Source organism: Apteryx mantelli, chromosome 2 (assembly GCF_036417845.1).
Source record: "Apteryx mantelli isolate bAptMan1 chromosome 2, bAptMan1.hap1, whole genome shotgun sequence".
In the NCBI taxonomy this organism is placed as follows: domain Eukaryota; kingdom Metazoa; phylum Chordata; class Aves; order Apterygiformes; family Apterygidae; genus Apteryx; species Apteryx mantelli.
In genome coordinates, this window is record NC_089979.1 from 133,028,917 (window position 1) to 133,048,215 (window position 19,299).

Below are 19,299 nucleotides of genomic sequence, written 5' to 3' on the forward strand. Positions count from 1 at the left end.
AATATTCTACTTTTTTTTTTATAGATTATATTCCCTTCCTCCCTTGTGCTCCCCAGTTATGGAAAGGCAGAATGCAGCAGTCAGTTTTATTTTTAATCTGTGTTATTTTTTTTTGTTTGCTTGTTTGTCTTCAGATCTAGCACCAGACTGGTGTGAGGTTGTCAGGTTTTGCCTGATGGAATTGCTCAGACTTTCACTTCTCTAAGAGGAGATCTGGATTCTCTAGAAACTTGGCACTCGGAGACCACCCACTCACTGTAAGTTAGTCCTAATATCATAGATGTGATGTCCTTTCTATAGGAAAGTAGAAGGTAAATTGATGTGGACCCTCCTTCAGCCTAGAGGGGACATGCTGATGTTGTGTAAGAAGCTTCTTGTTATGAAGACTTGTCACCATCCATGGAGAAGGGAGAGGAGTGTAGTCTAGCTGGCACAGAGAGAGCATTTCTACCTCCTTTTGGGATGATACGTTGTGCTAAGTTATATTGTCTAGAAGTGAAGGATGTAGGAAGGAAATGAACTGGGTGAGCCTGGAGTTGTGGTAATGTAACCTGACATTCTGCTGAGATGAGGGGAGTTGATGGAAATACCTTAACACTGTGTTATTTTGAGAGAGGACTAGGAAAAATACCATTTTTGGGGTTGCACTAGGTTTGGGATCTCTTTAATCTTAGGCTTTGGGATTTCTACAGGTCACCTACCAGGACAGGAAGGGAATCTCCCACCCCAGTGCACAGCGAGGTTCTCTGTGGTTTGTCTCATTCTGAAGTGCTCTCAGTAGGCCTCGGCCAGAGAGGGACTTTGGCAAAGTGAGATGATATGGTACTGGTGGTGGTACTGAAGAGCTGCTTGTTTCTTGGTTGGTGTGTTTTTGCTAGTGTGCTCACTAATTTTGAGATTTAGGATCAGGAAGAAATTCTGTCTCAAATCAGATTGCCAGTCATGGCACTTGTGTATTTTGCCTTCTCTAATAGCGTGTATTCAGAATGCACTCAGTGCTTTTACTTACCAAGTTCTCTTTTGGGGTAGGGGCACTGATAAAGCCCTTGAGATCCCTAGCTAACTTCTTGTGGCGCGTTTTATTTATATTCTTGGCCTTCTTAAACTACTGATATTAACATAGTGATGTAAGGTACGTAGGACAGACAGGATGTTGTAGGCCTTTTCTGCATAAAACTTACGTAGTTGCTTGCAGTAGTGGAAGACTGGATGTTCTGACCTGTGTAGTTCTTGCAGTTCTGTGATTCATATAAAGCTAATGTTTTGAAATATGTGTTAACAGGCTTACATGGATATTTGACCTGTAAAACAGAATGTAACACTGCTGTCTTGCACTAATTCCCCATTATATTTACATCTGTGTTTCTGTAGGCTTACTAACTACATTTAGCTTGAATTGTTTTGGGCTACATTTCTCATAATTTCCATTGTGAGCCTGTGCAGGGTATTGTCAACTGTACGTGGCCCAGTAGGACTGACTTAATTTTCTTCTGGAAAGTTGGAAATGAGTCATGAGAACTTAAGTACACAGCAGGCATGTGGGCATGCCAGTGCAGTCGAATCATTGTTAGATGTGGCTGCTGTAAAGGACACTGACATCTGTGTACATTCTCAGCTTCTGCAAATTAGAAGCTGAGAAAGAGTTGGAGGAAGAGGGCAGGGAGTGGAAAGATGTTGCTTGTGCTTAATTTATTTGTATTGGTAGGCACTGCCACAATGGGCTCTCTGGGAGGTGCCCAGTTGCTATAGGGTCACTTTACCTATGCAGATAGAACAGTTTGTTATCAAATACTATTACTAAGTAGATAGGTTATTATGTTGGCATGTTTTATATTTAAATAGCGAAGTAATATTTTACGATTGTCTTGTGATTTGCAAAAAATTTCAGTGTACTTGGCAGAAATGAATACAGCTCTGCCCCACCCCACTGTGCAGCATGTGGCTATCTTATTTACAGAAAGGGTTCCTGAGGAACAGGTATGTTAATGACTTTATAAAAAGTCGCACAGGAAACCTGTGACAAAGCCGGGGTAAATCCTTGCTTTCTTTATATTCTAATCCTTCACTTTCAGGGTAGGAATATTATTCTCCATTGACAGACAGTATTGATAATTGCCAAGAGGAAAGGTGGTAGAATTCCAGGGATACAAAACTAACAGAGTTTGAACAATTATAAAAAGGAAATTCTTCATTGCTTCTCTTTGCAGCCTTCTGCAACAGCTCTATGAAAGCGATTATTTAACTTAGCTATGAAAACTAATATTATTGTTGTTGTAGTGTCATCATGCTGGCGCGCACTCTCAGAATCCATCAACACTTTGTAGCATCCTTATTTTAAGTTATATTAAATCTCATATTAACACGTAGTGTAATTTCACTGAATAGTTCTCTATCCTTTGAATAAGGAAAGAAACAGTATTTGTAATTCAAAGTGAGTTCACCTTATAGTGAAGTCATTTTAAATTCACTTCACAAAGTTGAAAACTGAATCTATGGCAGGTATAGGAGCTGTTTTTGTGTGCTACTGAAGAGCCTTTAGGAGAACTCTTCACTGCTCATTGGAACATAGAGGAAAATACAGTGACGGAAGTAATCCTTACTCCTCAGCCCTTGTAAGGGTTATTTCAGAAACCTTGTGGAACTCCGGTCTATTCCTCCTTTGATATTTTATCTCAGTTTTGGCAAACATAAATTCAAGCTCAGCCCCTTAGTACAAATATTATGTATGTTGATTTGAAAGTTAATTAAATACTTTCACAAGACTTATTCTGCAAGCTGAATATTGACAAATGCTGAGAATATTGGCAACTCGGCAGTATCTGCTGAGTCTTTACTGAAAGTGTCTTGTATGAGCAACTCCTGGTACAGAACTATGAATTCTGTACTGGAATATGTCATGCAGTGCTACAGATCCCACAGCATGCTTTTGTCTGAGCTGTGCTCACAAACAAATTTAAACCTTTGGTACGTGCTTCTTCAGAGGAAAATGCTTTTGAGGTCGAATCTTAGTGCGCGTGTACATGTGAGTGTAAAAATAACCAATGTGCACACAACCTTAGCTCATCTTTGTGCACAGGTTCTTATCTATGAGTTTAAATTATTTGTCTTAGACAAATACCAAAGTGTGTGTGTTTTTCATTCTATTCATTTTTTGAATATTTACGCTAACTTGTTCAATAGGTGGTAGCATAGGTGGGTGTTTGTGCAAAAAAAGAAAAGTGGAGAAGGGGAGAAAAAGCAGGTTTGTAAGTTTACTGTCTCACTAGTTGCTGTTGAAACAAATCTAATTTTGTGTTGTTGTTTAAGACTAATGTAAGCTATAGCTGAGCATTACAGGTGACATCTAAGCAAGGGGAGGGGTGAAGGACCAGGATGACTCTATCTCACAAGTGCATAATCACTAATTTTTAGTTTTAGAGAAAGGTTACTATATTAAGAAAAAAAAAATCTTTGCTTTTAAATAAAGACAGTAGCTGATTAGACAGAGGGACTCTGAAACAACTGGACTGCTGATTTGGTATGATCCCCAATTAATGTAATTTTTAGAATTTGGTGTGTCAGTAGTGTCGTGTCTTCACCTACATAAACTCTAACAAGTTGTTCATGTCTCTACCAGGTGAAGAGTAAAAATAATAATATATCAGACACATCAGAGGACAGAAGATTTGTCCCTTTTCCAGGGTGGCCTTAGAAATTTATTTTTGAAGAGCAACTGTTGTATAGATTCAGGGCCTCTGGCTTTTCAGCTGTGCAACAGCAAAGTTAAAAGTAACTGCATGAGAGAGGAAGAGAAGGTTGCAGTTTTTGGTGGACCCTTTTGGTAGTGTGGCAATGACGCAAACACTGTGTTGTGAGGGTGGGGGGTTGAATCTCTGATCCTGTCACATATGTTACAGTAGATGAAGTATGGTTTTGGCCTCTAGTGACGCCTTTGTTCTTTCCCTGACTCCTAGTTTAAATACCTCATACTCCCTTTTTCTTTTGGGAAAAGGTCATAGCCTCATTTTAATTCAGAAGGAAAGTTCATGTAGTTCTTGTAGGTATTTGAAGAAGAAATGAAAATTGCATTGCTCTTTTGGGTTTGAAAAAACTTCCCATGCTAATCAGAAAAATACTGTGGTTACTAAAGTGGGTACTTTTCAAGAAAAAATAAAGATTATGTTAAACACTGAGTAAAATGCTAACAGTGTGTATATATATATATTTTTTAAGCCATTGTTTAAAGTTCACAGTCAGTGTGCTTCTGTAGTAACATGTTTTAAACTTGTTTTAATGTCACGTCTTAGTTCAAGCATGTAATCTGTTGTAGATTTTTTTGTTGCACATTTTATCAAACCATAAATGAGAGATGAAAAGAGGTCAAACCTGACCAAAGATAATTATCAGTAGTGATTAATAAACACAAATGCTTTTGTGGAAGTATAATATGTTTGCAGTATTTGTTTAATGAGTTTATTAAACGTGTTGACTATGCAAGCGTAAAATCAAATTTACGTCTGCTGTGGAGACCTGTGCTTTTCTGGTTATGAAAGCATAGCAGGAGCTTTTGAGAAGAAAAATGCATTCTCCCATCGGCCAAAGTTATGGTAAGAGAACGTTAAGATTCTGGCAGGAAACCAGGCTGGATCTTAGCTGGTGGGGAGTAAAGCGTGCTGGCTGGTGACTTTGCTGGCCCAACAGCATGCATCAGAGCAATAAAAAAGTGCTGTGTGGGGCGCGCGCTCCCCGTGTGCAGGGTGAAGCCCCGGGAGCGTTCGCAGCAGCCGAAGCTGGTGCTGTGTGGGGCAGGGAGAGGCAGGGAGGCCAGTTAAAGGAGGGCCAGCTTGCTCCGAGGTTGCAACGTGCAAATCTCTTGGGAGGGAGAATGACCTGGTGTGAAGGGTCCTCTCCTAAATTAACTGGAGACTAAAGAGCAAGTGTTTGGGGCTGGCAAGAGCGTATGAAGAGTTGTGTACACGGACATATGCAGAGGTGGGTGTATATATATTAAAATGTATATAACAGTGCTCAGGGTTTATTTACATATCATTTTGCACTTGCCTTTGAAGTCTGTGACTGCTGTTTCAGATCTGAAACAGGATTTGTAAACCCAAAAGCTTGTCTCTTTCTTCTAACTGCAAACCTTGGTTCCCCCCCATGTCCTTGTACCACCAACTCTGCAGTGGTAGTTCTGCTGTATTTTTGGAGGATGGCAGATGATTACGGAAAAAGGGCTTGATCTGAGAGTACATTTCATATGTTGTATTACTTTAAAAAGTATTAAAAAACTTTGTTTTTTCTCCTCCTCCTACCTCACCCCTGTTATGTCCAGGCATATGTTTATCCCCTGGAATTTTCTACTCCAGTATTTAGTATCTGCACAATTTGTCAACTGTTCACAAGTGTGTTTGCAAGTAGTGGTTTACTTTAAATAGTAGGAATCTCAGATTTTCAGAAAAATCAAGGAAATAGAAATTTTTACTCTATTAAAAAGTTAACATTAAATGATTAATGAAAAGGGTGATACTAAGCACATTGCCTTTCTGTTGTGCTGCCAGTTGTTTTGAATTGTTTTTGAAATGCTTACAAGCTGTCACAAGTGCTACAAACTGAAATAGATTTTAATTTTTGTGGGCTCTTATATTAGCGAAAAAGTAGATGTCAGCTGCATTAATAATCAGGACATAAAATAATGCTGACTGTGTTTACAGTGAAAAAATTTAATGTTTCTAATTGAGAGGATGTCAATAGACTCCTGTATTACTAGTAAGAATAAGAAGGACTTGGAAAAAGTGCAGTGTCCATTTATATGCAGTTCTAGCTCAAAGGTTGGTGGGGCAACAAATCTTTGCCTCTTAAAAATTGAAATTGTTTGCTAAAGAAGTTTTCAACATTAAATGACCTGCCATTCCCTACCTGCTGATTTTGCTGTTGTTCAGCTGGACAAAATGATCTAAACACTGTTTGAGAGAAAGATATTCCCAAAGACAGATTGGTTTATAGTTTTACCTATAATATCTTTCAGCTTCTGTTGGCCAGCTGCTTTTGAGAAAAAACATTTAATTTGGGAAAAGTGGAAAAAAAAATCCTTCATTTAGCCCAGACTTTGGGACCCTTAAGAAAGCTGTAGATTAGCCACTGGCTGGAGGGAGACTTGCTGCATAAATGCTGAAATGTTCAGTGGAGATTTCCATTTGTCATGAGGGTAGTGTGAATTTGCAAATTTTCTGTGCCTGTAGATGATTGTCATAGCTAGTAAACTTCTAACTAAATTTAGGACGTTTCAAGGAAATGGGGATGCAAAAATACAGACAAAGGAGTCTGTAACAGTATTGTTGTTCTCTACCACATAGAGGAAACATGCTAGGTATCTCTATGCTCATGTAAATTAAGGTGGTACTGGAAAACTACAGAAGCGGCCATTAATCGAGAAGAAAAACGTTTCTTTAGTTGGTTTTAATCTTTATTTTTGCTTTCTTTTATGAAGATAACAAAAGATTGAGCCTTGTTAAAAGAATGGCTTGTAAATGGATACTTTGTACTAGAATTAACTTAGTTTAATTAAAAAACAAAAGTAATTTTATAGACAGCTATACACATTTGCTGATTTAATGAATAACTCATATAGTGGAGCAGTTTAATTCAGGTTTGTACTTTTCTAACTTTTTATTACTCTAGGAACGTTGACTAAAATAATCTGCATATGATCCATGGCAAGTTGCATTTGCATCGAAATTGGTTAAAATGCAGAAACAAAAAGAATGAAAAGAATGTGCAACACGCATAGAATTATTGAACCAGAAATGTGTTGTGCTGGTTTGTTTCTGGTTGTCCTTCAGAAATGTAGAAGTGTAGATCTCGTCCTCTTGCACAATTTGTTGGTGTTACTTTGTTCATTTATTAGGTGAAGAAATAGCAGTTTTTCAGTTCCTATTTGCATTCCCTATTTTGAATGAGCAATATACAACAATTAAGGGTAGGCAACAGAAAGTGCCTAGAGAAGATGCTGTTATATAAAAGTTCAGGTTAGCTTTCCAGAGCACACTGATTCCAAGTGGTAGATCAGTAGCTCTTCCTAATCCCATGGTTAGCATACTTTTAAAACCTTACTGTTAAGCATATTGCTTTTTTGTTTTAAATCATTTTAAGGCTATAGTCAGGCAGTGTAATCATAATTTCAGAAATAAAATTTTAAGGTTAAAAAACATTTTGAATAGCATCTGTAAATTTCACAAGATTATTTTTCTTAATCTTTCAAGTTGTCCATAATGATCCAAGTTTAAGTATTTCTAATGCTATCTCGTGGGGTGACAGAATCTATTTGTTTTTTGAGAAACAGAGAACATAAGGGCCTTCATTTCTGTTATGTTAATAGGAAAGACTACAGGTCTAAAATATGCAACAGCTCTAACTGCCATGGTCTAAATAACAGTGAGACAGTTCTTTGTTTCCAATAATACATTTTAATAGGAATAACTAACAAAGACTTTTAAATCAAAGCTCATTAAACCCAAGATTTCTAATCTGGTACTGATGTAGTTTGAAAGAGCACTAATGGATACAGCAGTTCACTCATCATCCTTAAGTAAACATAAATAAATGGAAATGTAGGTTAAGAGGTGAATTTCTTCTGTAGCAGACCAATGAGGATGAAAAATTTATTGTTGTACATGTCATGTCTTTGCCTTATAACCAGCTATAAAAGTGTGCATGTCTGAAATGAAGAGTGAACTCTTTGGATTTCTTTTAAAACAGTCTTTGACACACTTTTTTATTTTTATTTCACCCATTGTCATTGGGGGATGTATTGAAAATAAGAGAAGGGAGGGTAGCAGCGGTGAGGGAAGACTCTGGTTGTCTGTCTAATAAAAATTAACTGAAATGGTAAAATCCCCACTTATCTTAGCTTTCTGCAGTAGAGGCTCTATTATGGAAGTAGACTGTGTTGGATGCTTCCCCGAAAACACTTTGGATATATCAAATTTGGAAACAAGAATTCTGTCTTTACTGGTTCAAATTCTGCTTGGGGTGTAGCTGGAGAGTGGGGAAATTCACTTGCCTGTGTTCAAAGTCATCCCACACCTGGAAATTCCAAATCTTTTGAAATGTTACTTAAATCTTCTTCCCTTATGCCATCATTCATGCTTTATATAAGACACTGAATTTGGAAGAATACTTGAGCTATTGGGCCAAACTGTGGTTTGTGTCACCTGTAAAATTTTAGTGTGTAGTTTGTTTGTTTGTTTTTCAGTGCCAAACAATTTTCAAGGAAATATTGAAGAAAACACTAGTAAGAGTTGGTGCTAGCTAGGTAACAGCCATTAAGGACACGAGTCACTAGCACTCCTTCCCCCCACCTACTTGGCAGTTGTAGTCTCCTGAGACTTCTCTCTACCCTGTATTTGCAAGCTTCTTAGTGAAAGAATGCTGGTGAAAAGGTGCAGAGCTGCCACCAGGGATGGACTACTCCATGGAGTGTTTCTATAACTGTCTCTGGCATTGCCTAATAGCAGATGCTACAGAGGAAATTGCATCAGTCCTTACCCTGAGTAGTTATAAAATATCTGCCCTTTTGTCGGCAACTTTCTAATCTTCATCAGATAAAGGGCAATTTATGGTCTGGTGTGGAAAAAGCCTGTCTTTCAAAAAAATTTTTCTGAACTTTTAGAAATTGCACTTCCTATTCTAGTAAGTGCATACAAGTAAGTGCATACCTTGCTGGATGGCACACATGAAACTAAACAAATTTTTTTTATAGGGACTGGATTTGAATATATTTGGGGTAAATTAATTGGTTTTGAAGGGCAGTGATATATTACTTGTATTGGCAACTATTTTCATCTCCTAATATGGCAAGATAACTTGAAAAAAAATGCTCAATTAAAAAAAAAAATCCCATATAAGAAAGCAATGACTGTAAGGAGCTGAACAGCTCTTACTTAAAAGTTGGCACTTGAAATGAAAGGAAAGACAAACCAGTCAGTGAAGTAGCTTCACACTGACTCATTAAGTCACACTTGATCGTGAAGTTGAGATGTCTTGTTGAAGGCACTTGCTATAAGAAACTCAGTTTTTCATTTGAAGTCATTCTCTTCCAGCCCCCAGAGAAATGCCTGCAAATTCTCACTGGTTCTGACTGCTCTAAAGTATGATTTCTCTCTGGAATTATATTTCAGCTGAAAGATTTTTGGACGTTGTGACAGAAGTATTTGTCAAAAGAAGAAACACATAACATTCCTAAATACTGAGCATCTTTCAATGCACAAAAATAGTATCACTAAAATGAGTCATGTTTTAGTGAAAGTGGATGTGTTGGTAGGAAGGTAGCAGTACACATCAATGGTAGTCATCTGTGCAAGGTGGTGGGAGGTGTGGAGGGCTGCATGGGAGAAAGGTGTAAAGGGCACTAACTGGAGGCTTAGAGAAATACAGGGAATGAAAGAAAAAAAATGAGTGGTAAGAGTGATAAGTTTCTTACAACTTTATATTCATGCACTTAAAATCAGGTACCCTTCTTTGTATAAAAGATAAACTGACAGCATCTTTTAAAGCAGAAGTAGCAGAACATTTTCAAATCATGAACCGATTTCAGATTTTTGTAAGATATAAACAGGCCAAAATCTTATTTCTAAGACTTTTTCACTTTATTCCTGTCAATGTCTTGCCTTTTTTATATTTTTAAAAAAGCAAGCTTAAACTTTTTAACCCCCCTAATAAGGCTGCAATGCAGCTCAGAGTAAATGACTATTCTAGTTTGCCTTTTTTTCCTAAAGTCCTAATGGAGGAGGATATAAATGCCGTGGAGGAGTGATGTTGGTTGAAGCACATGTTACTTGGTGTGATTCTGTTTAGACAGCTTTGAATATTTTGGAATTTGTTAGCATCTTCAAACTCAATTCATGACTAGCAGCACAACATCTGAGGAATTTTTGTGAATGCTTTGAAGTGGGACCTTTGAACTGGTGGCTGTAACCTGATAGTGGGTTGCAAGGGGTAAGGAGCACAACATTTCACCTGGACACCTGGCCGCATCGGGGATGAAACTTCTGCTCCAGTTGTACAATTGGACTTCATTTATGAGGAGATCAACTTTTTTTTTTTTAATTACATAAACATGCATCACTATAAATTATAGCCCAGAATTGTGGTCTCGGCATGCTGGGCATGATGTATGCATTTAAAGACAAAGGCTGTGCTATTGAAAAACTAAATCTGCTCATTAAAAAGACTTAATTTTAAAAGGATTAACAGCACTTGAATCAATAGATAGCAGCACTGTACACCTATATGTAGTAAATATGTATATAAATTTGCATATAATTTGTATAGGTACTGGAAATTAAACAGCTTTATGACCAGCATAAATTGCAGTTTTGCCATGGAAGATGCTGTTGCAGCAAAATTTCTTAGCCTGATAAATGGAATATAGCTGTTAAGGTGTATTCTGATAAAGAGGAAGGATGAGTTCAGCCTGAGTCTCCCAGGTGTAGATGGTGTACTGACAGATCTGCAAGTACAGGGGCCAGCTATGAAAGCACAAGTGATGCAGGTGTTCAGTGACATATCCAGATCTGCTTGGACTCTGCAGTGACTCAGAGCTAGTTGGCTTCTACCTCAGCATCCAAATAATCTCTTCCGAGTGGCCCGTATAATCTAATGGACAGTGACCTTTAATTGTCCTTAGGCCTCAGCATCAGGCCTCAACTGCCACAATTATTAGTCAGTAAAATTCCTGTCACTAAGCTGAGAACAGATAGCTTTGGGATCTAACAAATGTCCTCAGCAAGGTCTTTGCTTAGTGTTTAGCTGCTGTGAAACAGAATAAGTGTTATAAAATGCAGGGTAAGGAGAAAGTACTTTCCGTTATAAAGAATATTTTATTTTTGTCACAAAAGAAGTACTAATATTACTGCATTTACTTGTATTGCAGAATACTTTGAAATGATTATGCAAATCAGCATTGCTGATTTTTCTATTAATAGTGGTGAACAAGTCCTCTTCTGTTTGTTACACACAAGGTCAAATAGAAGGCCATTTGTTCAGTGGTTTTGGACAAACGGTGGCAACCTAATCTGAGCTGTTTGCTTTCTGATGGTTTACTTAATTTGCTGCCTCTGAAATATCTTGCTTCTGTGCATGTGGACACGAAGGCTGATTATTCTAAGTGGATGTTGCTCAAGTAACCTCTCACTGCTTGCTCAGCTGAGGAAAAATCAGGCCTGCAGCATCCCTAGAATTGGTTCAGAATATAAAAAGCCAGTGGTTGATTATACACATAATGTTAATTGTTGTTCCGCTCTGTGCGGACATAACTAATGTGTGACTTAATTTAGGTATATTAGCTGAGGATCATTACATTCATATAGAAAGAAATGCATTTGTTGCATTACTTCGCTGTGCTTAACTCATAACACCCAGCTTGACAGTTCCTGCACTCGTTGGTGAGTTTGCCAGCCTCTTAAACTTGCTGTATGAGGTGGTAAAGCTGCTGGTTTTAACTACCTCACACTCTTCCATATCTTGGCCTAGCTCTAGAAAAGTATTCCAGACACTGGAAATGGGGCAAGGGGGAAGCTGGAGAGAGGAGATGGAGCTGTGAATGTACAAACTAGAAGTAGCAGATGTGAATTCTATTCAAGCTTCTTTGAGTCCCCAGGCAAAATTAAGAAGTCGGATCTCTCTGCACAAGGAATCACAAGCAATGCGCTGCAGCGTTTACGGGAAGCTGCAATTACCCTGAAGCACTGTATACTGGAACTGGACAAACGGCCTGCAAGAGCAGATGACGGGCTCTTCAGAATCAGTTGCTGGACACCATAGAGAATAAAGGCAACTTTACATCCAACGTTTGGGAGCGATACTGAATTTATGAATAGGTTGGTGATGGACAAGAATTTGTGTGTTTGGAAATTCTATCGCTTCTGGTGCAAGCAAAATATAAAGTGTGAAAGTTAATGCAGATTTGGGCCAGTCTGAATGAACTGTATTTCAGGGTGGATGTTTTGGGAAGGGTGATGTGGCCAGTTTTCATTGGATGCTGCTCAGATGTGACTCCCATGTTTCATTTTCAAAATTTTTGTTCAAAAACATAATAGTGCCAAAAGGAGAAAAATGTAAGGAGAGAGATCAGAATCTTTTTCGTTCTGCTTGTTGAATGACTTTTTTTTTCTACTTGGCAGAAATATAAATTATTTGGATTTTGATGTGTGGGCTTCCCAAACGAACTGGCCTACTATTCTGGCAGTGTTTTAATTCCATTTATTAAAATGATGGTGTAGAATACTGCACCAGATGTTCAAGAAATGTCTCGTGCTGTACTCTGCATGACTTGCCTTTGGTCACCCTTTTGAAAGGAGTGATACCTGTTCAGCATGATCAGTGATCTACTTCTAAACTCTCTAGGTGATGTAAATGATGTTGGAGTGTTAAAGGAGATCATGCCTGTTTTGTCACTGTATCTGTTTTATTCTCTGGTTTGGTCACTGACTTGAAGCAATTGCCGCCTTCTCTGTTCATTCTCTAATTAGTATTGTAAACTCACTCGAGCGAGCATCCTTTCAATCATCTTACTCTTCAAACAATGTGGGAGTAGTTTCAACAAGAACTATTTATGCTTCTCCAGATCAGTGCAAGTTTTCTAACCTGGAAGATCATCGTAACTAGGGACATCAGGGGACTGGTTCTTCAGTCAAAGTAGAAACTGTACGTCCCTCTAATTTTCTGTCCATATATACAAGCTTTCAGGCTCTTGTTAGGCAATCAGATTATGTGGTACCTTTTGCACCATCTTTGTTTCCAACCCCCAAATGCCTCTCATAGAAATTTTATCCATAAAGAATTTACTACATAAAAAGCCCCCTCTTCTACCCCAGGAAAGCCTTTAAGCCTTTCCAAAAGGAATTTTTGCAGCAGTCTTTAATACTGCAAGTGGAGAAGTGAAATTTCTTTAGACTACCTTGCTTTTCTTCCCCAGATAATGAAGAACAGTCAGGCCAGTTAGCATGTCTGAGGATGAGGGTCTGAAGTCAGACCTGTGGGACTCCAGGCTTCCCCCCCGCCTCCCCCTGCCACCTTGCTTGTGGCAGGACAGACAGTTGATGACTTTTCTTATTTTTCAGTGCAGAAAGGAAGACTACAGAACTGCAGAAGCTGTTTTATGTTACTTCTCCAAACGTAATCCTTTCAGCTGCCATCAGTCACTCCAAGATTTATCTTTGCAGCATTCCATGTAAATCCTTGTCATTTTGGAATAACAAAAGTAAAAGATCCAAACATCTCTGACATATTTTATGACATGCTCCCCAGAACAGTATAGCATAATGCTTAGGAGAAGAGAACACTGGAATTCGAGTTCTATTAACTTTGGTTACCATTCATAGTAATTTTATTTTTCAAATTCCTTCTCCAGCTCTTCACTTTCTGCAGGTGTTTATTTCTTCCACCTTTTCGCAATGAAACGCATAAAACAAAATAATGAAATTCTGTTCTGAGAGTTGTGTTTAACTCTGTGTGGCACAGATGTATTTCTTTCTAGAAAAAAAAATAGTGCTGCTGGTATGAAAACACTTTAATCTTTGCACAATTGGAGTTTTGTGGCCAAGACTAAATGAAAACTCTTTATGCAGAGTTTCAAACTTCAGCAGCCTTTGAAAATACAATGTTATGTTGAAAATAGAATTTTATGTTGTAGGATTTGTAAAGGTGTTTTCCTCCTTATGCATTCTCTATTTTACAGGTAAAAATGGTGTAACTGGATGGGGTTTTTCTGTCTTGAAAGCGTTGCTTGCTGGCAAATAAAAATCATAGAAAATGTCATTGAAGATGAATATTAAGAAAATAGTAGACCTGCATATTTTTTCCTTTCCTTTGCTAAGGTAATGGAAACACAATTGGCATATATTTATTACTTCAAACAGAGTTTTATCCAAAAAAAAAAAAAAAGCTTTTCACTCTTTCCTCAAAGAAATTACTACTCTTTTGTCTGTTCTCCTTTTCAGAAATTCAAGTGCACTATGTGAAAAATTATGGGAAATATCTTGTTAGGTATGCCAGGTTACACCTGATGCTGCACTACTCATAATTAACCACAGGTTCAATGTATGTTTGTTACAAGCTCTGATGGTCTAGAAAAGCCTGTCCCATACACAAGCATTTTGGAAACAAACACACAAAAATGATGGGAAGAGTAGAGAGATAGGAGTGGAACAACAACAATGGTGGCACTCTTTAATATTAAAAGTTTAAGGGAAATCTACATCAGTTCAGTTTATTGCTTTTTTTTTTATAATCTGTAATTAAAATCCAGGTTGTTTGTTTGTAGTTCAAGTATAACCAACCACAAAAATGCTATGAAGCAACAAAGATACTAGACTGCATATATTATAAAAGTCTTCACATTGTTGTCGGCTGTTTCTATAGCCTGCTTGCAGTGACTGGAACTGAAGTAAAAAAATGAGTTGTGTTCATTAGGAGTAATAAACCTGAGTTGTTAAGTTGTAGCGCGCTCTCACTGATCTCAATTCAAGTTTTCTTGTAAATTCTTCATTCTTCCATGTTGCTGAGGCATCCTAATTAAAACCTCCAGTCTTTAAATCTCTTAAAAATGCTTGAGAACAGGAGTGTAACTGCAGCTTATTTAATCAAGTGGGAGTTCTTTTGTTTTTTAATTAAGCTCATGATAGCCAGTAGCTTGCACTAACATGAATATAAATGTAAGATTAGGAACAGAGTATCTCCTTTCAGATCTGTCTGGATCAGTTGAAAATAATACCACTTCCGCTTTCTCATTGCTATCCACAAGCTGGTGATTACCATCCCTGCATTTTGGCCTGCAGAGCAAAATACTTGATACCATCCACTGTGACAGCTGACTCTACACTTAACTGAGTTACGGAGGGCTCCTGTGATTTTTGGAAAAACTGTTTTTCAGTGAAGGGATAGTAACAAATTGCTTGGGAGCAAGAATACCTTAAAGCTTGAGCTGTAACCTGTCAGTGAAGGCGACACTGAGCTACTGCTGAAAGCCACAGACATTCTCAGCAGATTTGTACTATGAGCTTTATTGCTGGAGGGATGCCATATTTTACATTGGGATGCCATCCTGTTTTTGAATTGTATAAACAAGCTTAGTCCATTAAAACTCTATACATCTTCCTTGTTCTGGATTGCCCATAATAATGTTAAATTATTCATCAGTTCTTAATAGAAGCTTTCCTTTTTTGCCAGTCTCCTAACTTGCTTTTAGATTTTGGTCCACTGTAGCTATGTGCTGGTAGGACAAGAGTTGATGTGAAAGCACACTCTGAAATGGACCTTTTGTTCTTTTTGAGCACACTTGCCACTTCCATGGCTTCATGTTCACTTTTCTTTCTTTTGTCAAGGTCAAAAAGGTCAGAAATTCTCTTACCAGTTCAGTCTGCGTAAAGTTACCTCTAAGGTAACCCTAGCTCTGGATTCAGGTCCTCCGCTAGCATTTCGGAACTGGGCGGCTTGTTTTGTTTTTCTGTCTTTTGAGGTGGGGAGAGGATCTCTTTTTATGGCCTTTTTCCTGTTTAATAGCTACCCTGTTAATCTAGTCAGAGACCCTAATCTCTAGCCTGCATCTTGTCTTGCTAACCCAGCTGTTGTGATTGATTCTTCCCCCTGATGTGACTATATGTTACGTGACTTGTATCATTTCATATGCCTCATCTAATCCAGAAGTGAGAAACATCCCTATTCCCTTCATCAGCTGTTGCTCTGGCCTTTATGTTGTGGCTGTCCCAATTTACCTTATAGCCTTTTTGTCATAGTCTTCTTGAAGGAGCTGATTTCTGTGCAGTTTCTCTCAAGTGCTCCTCTTGGCTCCAAAAGCTGATATTTCAAATGTCAACACTGGACGGATCTTTAAATCATTGTGTGTGTATGTACACACGTGTCAGTTCTACTGTTTTTCATCATTTTTTGGCAAAGCACTGCATGTAATCATTCTAATTTATGAACCATTTTCCTACATCTTATGTCTCTCTGCTTCTAGGTCTCTTTCAGTTCATGTTTATCCTCTGCCTTGAGGATAATGTTGCTAATGGAAAAATCTGATCTGTGGAACCTCTTTCCTGTTTCCCCTTGTCAAGGTGTTCATTACAGTCATAAATATGAATGGATTTAGGACTACTTGTGATACAGATGCATCTTCCAAGAGAATGGTTCACTCCATCTGCAGGTGCTTCTCACTGTTCTTGTTGCCTGCATACATGTCCATGACTTGTGTTCCCAGCAGAATAGATAGTTGCAGGCATCGTCCTGTCTGTCCTCAAGAAGCTCCAGCCTGAGCCTTCTCAAATGTCCTTTTATTTCTTCTCATCCTGCTCTTGTAATGCTTGGCTTCAAAATACTGCCTCTCTACTTCAGCTTTCTGTCCTAAACCTAATTTTTCCACACTTACTTGATTCCATGGGTGCTCCAGGAATACTTAGCATAAATCATTGTGAAATAAATAGTAACTTAACTATTAAGGCAAGTGCTCTAGCCCAATAAATTTGATAAATATTCTATAAAAAAGCATGCAGAAACTTAAAAGATACAGAATTAACAAAACCCATATTTTAATACATTACTCCCCCCAAAAGGGATTCTTAACCATCCTGTAAGGGGCAATGAGTGTGACTTTCCTTTTAAAAATTCAAGTTTCAAAGACACATCTACTTTAAACTGCATGTTTTTCCCTAGACAAAGAAGGAGGTTTCACCAGTAGGAGTCAATACTTCAGATAAAATTAAGCTCTAGATGTGTCCTGAAAATAGTTACTAGGCACTTCTCTTAACCTTCATTGAGGCTTAAGTGAGTCTATTGGACTTGGATACTTACCTCAATTAAGCATTTACTTAAACATAGTTTTACAATTATTGAGTTGTAGAAAATGGAGTGGAAAGGGAAGTTACAGAACTCACCTACTCCATCCTTCTGCTTCTAGGCAAGGTTGATTATATTGCTGACAGTTGTTTCAAGGTTTCTGAAGATCAGGATAGATGATGGAGGTTCTACCATCTTCTTAGGCAATCACTTCAGCACTTAACTAAACTTATCTTTATTAGAGACCTGAAAAGTAATCGTACTCCCCCTCTTCCCCCCCCCCCCCAAAGTATTATTTTTTGCTGGAGGACTGAACTAATGTAGCTGAGCTCTCACAAGGGGCAGATGGTGGGATCTTAGGGTGCTGCTGGGGCAGCAGCATGCAGTTAGGTCACCTTTCGCTGATGATAAGCCTCTGTTTTCCTTTATGCTAATGAAACCCCAATCTTGTGATCTGCCTTTCAGGGTCTTGTTTGTTACTCCTCTCTAATTCTCAGAGTTAGGTCTCTTTTTAGAGCCAAATTGTACTTGAAACATGGCAACCAAAGTGAGGTATAGTATTTTAACTGAGGCTTTACCAATGTGAGTGAGTGCAGGATTATATCATGAATTCTGTTGGCGTTACTCTGGTATTGCATGGCCCTGTTAATATTTGTTTTTTCGGCAGCAGCATGACATTTTGACTCTTAGTCATGTTGGGATCTGTTATGAACCTGAGACTTTTTCCTAAGTCTGTTCCATTCAGCTCTCCCACTTAGTCTTCCTCAGTTTTCCTCTAGTCTATCCTGTATTTATGCAGATTGCCGTTACAAAGTGTGGAGTCTTTTGCTTGTCCTGCAGTTCAGTAAAAATGTTTGTCATGATTTCAGTATGCGAAGAATCCATCAGGAATCTGTGCGAAGTACACTATTTGAGTTTGTATTACTCATATTTTCCGTAACTTCACACAAAAATAAAATGGATGGAATGAATCTGTTACCTGCCTGTTGGTCCCTCTGATAGGGGGGTGGTTGTGTGTGTGTGTGGGGGGGGGGGAAGGGGTTATCATCATGAGAAAAAGATGGAATCAGTGTGCATACTTACTTATATATCATATGATGTATTGAAAATCCTTATGTTTATAATAAAATAGGAGTCTGAGAAACTCATAATATCCCCCACCATTTAAGCCAAAAACATGGAGGTTTCAGGAGCCTATGGACTTAACTCATAAAATAGTAGTTTGACATTTATGTTTACTACTTTTGTGTCTAACCAGGCAGCTAAGTTGCTTTAATGTTTACTCCCTATGCATTGTGTACAGTGGCTGCTATTTCAGTGAAGAAGGCTTCCACAAAAGTGGTATTTCAGGAATTCACACACCCTGCCAAATTTTCATGATTGCTAGTAAAATGAACTCTTTCAGATATGAGAGTGCTTCAGCCCACATCTTCATGTGCAAGTTGGGTTTTGGATGTTTTCTTAATTATTTGTGTGTTTGTGTTTTCTTTTAGACACTTAAATGTAAATGACTTAAGCATGAGGTCATTCATAGCTCTTTCTCTTTGCTGGCTTTTTATCTTGTGGGCAATTGTAGAGGTGGTTGAGTGGTCCTAAACACTTTCCCTGATCAGAATGGGTGTGTTTTGATGTCAGTCTGCTTCACTGTCATAAAAAGCATTGGCTAGGCAACAGTCAGTTCTGAAATTTCAAAGGATCTTAACTTCATGGTGTATATACATTTAAGTCAGTTATTGAAGGAAAAGAATCCAGCAAATTAGTTGCATTTAATTTGAGAAGATATTTGCAATGTGTATTCATCCTTATACACTATCCAAGAATACTTGCAATTTGCTATGTTGAGCCAGTGTTTCCTACACAGAGCCTGAGCTAATAGCTGCAAGAAAAAATATCTGTATTTTCTTCTTTCTAGACAGCCTGCTGAGTCAGGAACTCAAGTATTAGTAGAGGATGTGTGTGCTTCAGTAGAGCAGTGAGGCCACTTGGTGCTGTGTTTTTATTTTTGGTTAAGAGATCTGTAGTCTAGTGCAACTGAACCAAAAAGATTGGAATTAATCCGCAAAGTTGTGTTGTTTTTTAATGAAATCTGTCTGGATGACTTCTAGAGGAGATGGAGCATCTCAGAATAGTATGTCTGCCTTAATTACAAGCAGTGAGGACATCCTAGAGATGTTTTGGATATGTTGTCTTGTGAACATCTTTAACTTTTTTATTAAAATGAACACTCTGTACACAGAAATGTGGTTTTCTTTATATTTGCCAATTTCCTTCCATTGAAAGATCAGAGTTAATGAACTCTTACCTTTTCACATTAATAACAAAAATACTTAGCACTTACTTAATGTGGTACTAATTATCCTCAGTATACTTCATAAATATTAATCGTTTCCACTTCTCTGAAGTGTCAAAGTTTGTTCACGTATTGCATGTTCAGAAACAATATAGGTGAGTTAGTGGCCCCTAGCCTAAGAAAATGTTAGAGAGGGTTAA

General features: G+C 38.0%; 1 protein-coding gene across 1 annotated transcript in view; it reads left to right on the top strand.

The window, feature by feature from the left end:
* Positions 1 to 206: 206 nt before the first annotated feature.
* Positions 207 to 19,299, top strand: part of OSBPL3 (oxysterol binding protein like 3) — a 72,649-nt gene continuing 53,556 nt past the window's right edge. Inside the window, exon 1 of the mRNA XM_013941366.2 lies at positions 207 to 257. The gene's annotated coding sequence lies outside the window, so the exon portion shown is untranslated. The remainder of the gene's footprint in view (positions 258 to 19,299) is intronic.